Genomic DNA, 7,930 nt, shown 5'->3' on the forward strand with positions numbered 1-7,930 from the left:
AGAATTGTGCGATTGTGCTGTAGATTGTACGTGTTATCAAGAAACAGGTACGCAGGTTTAGTGTTGATATTTCAGTCACCGTGATGCAAGGTGCGGTGAGGCGTCTTCCTCATAGGCATGATAGAACAGGCCCTTATACATACCTTGTCAGTAATTGATGTGGTTGATCACAGTGGTGTTTTTCCCTGCTCGCCCATTGCATTAACCATGGGCTGTGTCCTGTGGAGACCTAATGCGATGCAGTGTCTAAAATATACAGTATATTAGTCAGTCATGCTCTTCAGTCTTGAATAGAGAAAAAAAAACATTCAACCAATCAGAAAGCAGTGGCCGGGGGAGGGTGGAGGTCACTGTGTGTAGAAAGCCGTGAAGCCCACAGCACACCCAATGAGTGGTCAACACAAGGGTGGGGGTTGGGGTTTGGGGGGCGGGGCGGGGGGGGGGGTAAGTGGGCAGGAGGCATTCAAAGAGTATAGTAGGGGACCCTGAAATGTTGGAGGGGACACTGCAGACCACGAGGAAACTGTTTAGGGCAAAATCAGCAATGGAGCTGTTTCTAATAATTAATAAATTAAAATAAAAGCAGTAATAATTGCAATGTTACTTTTGCATTCCTAAGAATAACACTGATGTTCTCCACTTTGACATTTGTAAAACACTCTGGATTAGAGCATCTGCTAAATGAATGAAATATAATAATAATAATAATAATAATAACAATAATAATAATAATAATATGCTACATTTGAAAGCACGCACACACACACACACACACACACACACATATATATGATAGAGATGTGCATTCAGATTGCAAAAGGCCAAGTTTTTGTGGTTTTCTGCATGTAAAAAAAGTACGGCACCTTAAGCCTTAAAAAGAGTCCTGCTGAGAAACATGTCAGCAGAATAAAAGAGACAACAATGGACGACAGCATTCAATAAGAAGCCCCCCCCCCCCCCAAAAGGTCAACAGAGTGTTCCAGGAGAAAATGTGTTTGGATGCGACAATCGTTGAAAAATCAGACAAGGTCCCCTGACTCTCGTGCCTGATCTTTATGTTAAGCCAACGTTTCCCTGGGGTTCACATATTAACCTTTTCCCAGAAAAAAGCTGATTTTTCAATTGATTTCAAACCCCAATTTCATATTCATGGCATCATACGGCAATTTTAATGTAAACAACCTGATCATTTTCCGTAAACACCTTTTTAGTACATTTCCCTTTGATGCATAATGAACTGTGCGTGGGTGTATATGGACATTTTTTACATACACCCTCACTCTCGTATTATTGTATTGCTGAGGCCTTATAAAAAAATGAATGATCGTTTTAAATTATAGAGACACCTTTGAAGGTATTGTGAGATAAATGTTATTAAATATGTATTCAGCTTCATCTGTTTTTTAATGCTCTGTCTGTCAAGGGCTTGTTCCTCCGTATAAATATTCGTTACATGAAAGCATGATTAATATTTGTTAGATGAATACAGAAAGATAAAAAAAAATCAATGTTCCATGACTGGTAGGGCAGGGTAACTAATTCTCAAGGTCTGGTGTATAAGGTTTTCACTAATGAGCCTGTTAAAAAAAAAGATAAAAAAATAAAAATAAAAAATACTCTCCAGCCCTCACCTTGTGTACAAGAAACGTGTGGATCAATTAGGGCCCTGGGATTTGACATCTGACATTTTTTTCATTCCTTTGCCTCTTTTATTCTTCAGCCTGCAGCAATACTGCAATCATCAGTGCATTATTTCAAATGCTGCAGGTCCCAGTCGCAGCCCCCCGTTCATCTATTAATGAAGAGGAAGCTCTTCAGGTGCAGCATTGATTTACAGTGCTCGCCTCGTCCTTTTCGTTTGCTCCAGGATTATTTATTTATTTATTTATTTATTTCTTTATTTATTTATTTGTTCGTTCATTTATTTATTTATCTGGGATGTCCTCGCATCCGGACTGACTTACGGGGTACGGGGCGCTTCGACGAATGACCGGCAAAGAGAATAGCGGCGGAATAATTGCGCGTGTCGTGCGCAGCATGTAATGTGTGGCTGGGTCCAGCGCAAACACCGAGCCTACAGTTACTCGAGAGCAATGGTCCTCCAGAACGTTAAATTAACACGCACGCCATGGTAACTGAGAATGACATCAGCTTATGTCATAACCTTCAGTTGGTGACACCGCTGCGGTTTCTACCCGGTGTCATGCATTATTTACGAGTTACATTCACTGAGGGATGTCATACCCTCACGCTAAAGCAACATGGATGGGGCCTTTAATCTTTGTACAGGTCTGACGGGCTGCTGCTCCACACTTTGGTGCATCCAAATCTAATGTAGACCTTGATTGGACAGCGGACAGCATTTCATCACAGGTGATGTGATTGTGATAAAACAGTGTGATTAAAGGTGATCACAGAACAGTACAGGATACAAGGTTGAACGTTTAGTGGTAATACTTAAATAATAAAAAAAATAAATTACAATACAAAATTATTTTAAGTGCATTGGATTGGTTATCACAACAGAAAGCAAGAATAATGTTTTTAACTGGGTCTGAGAATGACTAGGAGGATATTGAAAGAAGCAAAGCAATTAATAATCATAACAAGGTCAGAGAGGAATCAGAAAAGCCTTACGGCAGAAATATCACATCACAGTTTGAAACCCTTGTGTTAATGATATAGCACCCACATATTTTCCAATATCTCACATTACAAGGGCCATGCATTATCTTCAGTCAGGTGCTTTTGCATGTAATTCAGTCCTCCAGGGGCAAGATGGCAGTACACCGTGACAGTTGTGCAAGTGGGAAGCCGGTGGTGAAGGAGAAGGCTGCTTTCATCCTTGCAGCAACAGGTAAGGAAACAAAGAGAATAGCATTGACTACACTTGTGTCACCATAGGCAATGCTGATCTAACGTTATATGATATTTACTTGAACTAAGATTGATGCGTCCATGTGGCAAAGATCAAGGATCGTGATGCTCTGCGACATTGTCACCCTGTTCACACTATATTGATCTACCGATATAGACACCACTTTGCTTTGAGTATTGCAATTTCAGAGCTACACTGATGTGATTGATTGACTAATCCCTTATGTGGAATTAATTAGCTGACGGCAGGACAGATGTTTGATTTTCATCCCTCCCATGCTGTTGCTGTGCTCTGTTTGCAATTTCACATTCAAAATAGAACCCATTTTTGACATGTTCAAAATGAACAGTTGAATGATGCCTCTACAGTATAAGAAGGAAAGACTAAATATGAAATATAATCAGTTGTTTGCAAGGAGCAAGAGCCTGTTGTGGGGAGAGAAAAAAAGATTTCAGTTGATTATATTTGGCTAATAAACTTCAACATCATCATTTGATTAACCTGGTCTTCTGCCAAGGATTGCTATTGTGCTGAAAAAAAGTAACAATATGAAAGAACACTCTGAATGTGAGAACTAACAAATTTAGATTTAGCCATTTTGAGCTAAATAAGGAATTGTTTTTGTATATCAACCAAAAATCCAAGGGCAATGCTGTGCTGTTTTCTTTTAAATAGCATTTTAACTATTAATGTGATACATTTACCGTTAAATATGTAAATGGATGTAGCGCATTAACAAATAAAATACTATTTAAAGAAATTAAATGCCAAAAAGATAGTACGGTTGGACTGATAACATATAATCAACTGGGTTTTTATAGAATAAAAAAATACATTTATATTACAGAATCATTCAGTTATTCATGAAACCCCAGTAACAGAGCATGTATTGAGTGGTGTATCAAGGGCATTTTCACAGCAGTAGTTCTTTTCTGATGAAAAGTACTTGTTTTGTCTAAATTGATGTTTCCCTTGTGCGAGCACGGTAATGGAAGTGACTCTTCATCCAGTCCTCTCTGTTATTTGCCTGCCTGTTTTCTTTGATATTTTAACCCCTTGTTTGTTTCAGATGGGGCTGTTTCAGCTGAACCAGATCTATCCACTCCTGAAAAGAGACCCCCCCCCACCCCCCTCTAGCCCATTCCACCCCCTCCCTGCTGTGATACAGACAGGCAGCACTGGAACCCCTGCCTGTGGTTTTAATTACTGACAGTAACCTGGGGAAGCAGTGGGGCGGACATGCCGTGGCTGAACTTTGATGTTCTCCAAGAGGCCAAGCAACTCAGAGAATGAGGAGGAACAAAGGTGAAACAAATGCTCACCAAAAACAAAAACATATTATAGCATATTTTCTTCCTCTTCTGCTTTCTATCAAGAAAATACTCTTTAGAGTCATTCAGACTCTTAATCTCATCTCACCATCTTTTAGCTGGCAGTTTATTGCGGTTTTTTTTTCCTGCTCGGTGTGATGTTGAGTAATTGAATTTGTGTCTTATAATTAAATTCAAATTCCCCTGAAAAATGGCAGCTGTTTCAAATCTTTAGTAATGTAATTGGCTTATTAATGTTTTGCATCATGTTGTGGCATGGAAAACTGGTTAACATCACATGACAGGTTGTCCATTTGATCATTTTTAAATGAATGTGCACCTTCTCAGTCACATGCACCGCTCAAATAATACAATACCGTTCTAATACAATCATGAGTACTGCTGCTACTACTACTAATACTGCTAGTACTGCTGTGTTCTATTATCCGTTCAGAAGTTCCATGCATTTTTGTGAAAAACCACACCCACTGCCATGCCCTTCATTGGTCAACCAGTGTGAAAAGTTTTGAAATATTCTGCTCACAGACTGACAGACAAACAGATGGAATGGAGTGAAAAATAACCTTTGTCAACTCTAACAGAGCGTTTAAAATAAGTATTCAAATTTGTGCCGAAGGCCAGGGTTGATTACATTTCATTTCATTCAACTGAAAAAAATTAGTTACATTTTATGTTCAATTCATGAATTGAAAAATTCCCAGTAGAATATCATGGGCATTATTGAATTTAAATTCACATCTTGAATTGACCCAATTAAGATGGAATTGACCCCAATCCTGCTGTAGAATGCAATCTTCCATGCACATCTACGCTTAGTTCAGCAACTGCAGAAAAAATAAGCTCATGTTATTTTCTAACGGAGTGCTGTTCCTTTTTATTGTATACCTGGCACGTGCTCATATCCAGTGTGGCTTACAAGGTCATTATAGCAAGACGCATTAATATGCATATCACTGAAGCAACAAGAGCAAAAAGAAACAAAGCCGCAGAGCAGCCAGGAACAAAGTGACTATGCGTCAGCCTGGGAAAAAAAAACAGAGCTAAAACACACACACACACACACACACACACACACACGCGTGAAAAAAAAGAAGCTTTTTAAAATCCACAGGCTTCTCCCCTTCATCGCCAGACGGCACCCCCTACTCCTGCACCTTCCGAGCCTTTTCCGTCAGGCACCTCCTCGTGACCTCCAACCCCCCCCCCCCCACCTCCCCGAGATCCTCCCCTGTCTTCGGCTCGTGCCTCTAACCCCATTATCCAATGCAGCTGTCAGGGCAAGCCCCTGTGCTGTACTCCCCGGGCCACCGTGATTACCCAGGCTTGTGGCCAGCGCTGCCTGTCCACCACTGCCTGTAACGGGGGGGCTTGGCTGCCTGCCTGGTCTCTAGTGCTCCTCCCGTGCCACTCTCCGTCTTTTATGGCCTCTCCTCCGAGCGCCGCGCCACCTGCCAGCGGCGACCGGATCGCCCGCGTTAAACCGCGCGCCTTAACGAACAACACGCCCAACCGGCAGCGCCGCCATTCCATCCCCCAGCCATCAGCTGGGGGGCAATGAAGGCGCCAAGTGAGATTTCTGCTTCAAACGCTCGGCTCGTACCCGCGTAAACCCGGGGGCTTTTTTTTTTCTTTCTCCCGAGCTAACTGCCTTTTGCGCTCTCTCTTCTCTCTTTAAGCGCCTAAAGATTATGCTTATCGTTCGCTCGGATGAGAAGTTATACGTCAATGAAACCCCTCAGCAATGAAAGAGATGCAGTACTAGTCAGACATATAAACTCACGCTGAAGGCCATTTTGTTACCTCCTAATATACTCTCTTAAGTCATGTTACTGTAACTGATATGGTAATGATTAATAGGTAAAGGTTTTTAGATGGAGTGGCTTCACAGGAACTCTGGCACCCTGGTAAAATGCCCTTTCATTTGCAGTGAGACCATAAAAATGGTACCAAATCATGAAACGGATGCCCTATCAGTAGGACTCGCCTATAAATGTTATTTCATATTGGGAGGAAAAGCAAAACATAGAGGATACACACTGTTTACAAAATGCAAGGTGAAATGGAAATTTAATCTATATGAAAAATGGTGTTATTGTGCAGTAAGATGCATCCAGTGAGGGGAGTTGTGAAGCAAAATAAAGCATGAAGCAAAAAGCATTATACAGCAAGAGAGTTTAGAGAAGATCTATAAATACATGGATCTACTTCACAATTAAAATAACATCACAAAAGGACCATCAATGTGTTTACCCTTGATTAAACTACTTGTGATTAAATTGGCTACAGGCATACCAACATGTTTTACCCGAGTCTTCATTATTTCTGTTTCTTGCAGATTATTAGATTGGTACGTCACCTCTAATGTGGAGAAGGCACATTCCGCATGTGTTTAATTAACACTCAATATATAAAGCACACGGGTGAGGTCCTTGGGGGGGCTGGGGAGAGGGATGATATTTTTATTATATTTTTGTTTTCTCTGTTAAATGATGACCCTAATAAATCACCAGAGTCTCAGACATGACCACAAACTGCTTGTAAGGTCAGGTCCTTAAGAATAAACATTTGCATTGTCACAAATTCAAGCATGAAGCTGAAAGTATGTATTTTTTTCAGAATCACGTGGAAAAGAATTTTGAAACGCTGCTGTTTAATCATTTTTCTACCAGTGTCCTGTATTAGTAGTATATAATAATAAAGGACTGTTTTTATTTAGAGCCTTTCAGAATCACAAATTGCTTTACAGTGAACGGATCAGCACATCTCAGCCTCTGACAATGTGTAGCACCCACATCGAAAAAAGGAGAAAATGTGTAACCAAAAATTTTCACATATACTGTAGCTCAATAGTGATGCAGATCATTTTTGCTTTGGCAATAGGCCGAATACACAGAGTGTGTCATGTGTTCAAATAAATTACATTACTGCCATTTACCAGACGCTCTTAACCAGAGCAACTTACAAATCTTTAGCATTTTTTTTTACATGGTATCAATTTATACATGTGGATACATACTGAAGCGATTCAGATGAAATGCCGCGTTCAAGGGTACAGTGGCAGTTTCCTACATGGAAATCAAACCTGCAACATGTAGGTTACAATACCCAGTTCCCTGCCAATAGCAGTAATGTGTATAATTGGCGTGGCCATTGTGCTGTGTGTGAAGTGAATGCCAGGGTTAGTTTCTTTCTTCCACATCTTACTAAAAACATCCAGAACAGGTTTTTCTCCAGGAGGCAAAACAGGGGCTTTGCAATATATTCATGCCCTCTAACATGTCTGCATTTTTTTCTTTGCAGGGACACTGACATTGTGTAATTGCAACCTGAGAGATGGATTCTTGACACACGGTCATACTCGAATGAAGATTTTTCTCTTTTTTTTGTGATCTGTGAGTCCAGCTCTCCATTGCCATTCTGTGGGCACCGTCACAGCAGAAAGAGCTTTTTCACCAAGATGAACTGCTCTGCCTGTGTAGAGGACTGCACTTGTTACTGTCCCACTTGAGCAGAACTGCTAAAACTTGTTAAACTTAAAAAAAACTGTTTCTTAATGCATTCTGAAATACATTCTCCTCAAGGCTCCACTGATTTGCTCCCAACTATTTTTGATTGGAAAATACCTGTAATTTGCCCACAAGCGAATACAGTTACAAATAATCCTGAAATAAAATGAACAGTGTATGGAATTTGAGAAATAATAACATGAGGCATTATGAAC

The 7,930-nt window shown here is 40.4% G+C and overlaps 1 long non-coding RNA gene across 1 annotated transcript; it reads left to right on the top strand.

The window, feature by feature from the left end:
• The first annotated feature begins 511 nt into the window (after window positions 1-511).
• Window positions 512-7,930, top strand: LOC135260342 (uncharacterized). Its single transcript, XR_010331534.1, has 3 exons — window positions 512-2,857; window positions 3,948-4,183; window positions 7,510-7,930. It is a non-coding gene; the product is annotated as an uncharacterized LOC135260342 (long non-coding RNA).

Source organism: Anguilla rostrata, chromosome 8 (genome assembly GCF_018555375.3).
Source record: "Anguilla rostrata isolate EN2019 chromosome 8, ASM1855537v3, whole genome shotgun sequence".
NCBI classification, from domain to species: domain Eukaryota; kingdom Metazoa; phylum Chordata; class Actinopteri; order Anguilliformes; family Anguillidae; genus Anguilla; species Anguilla rostrata.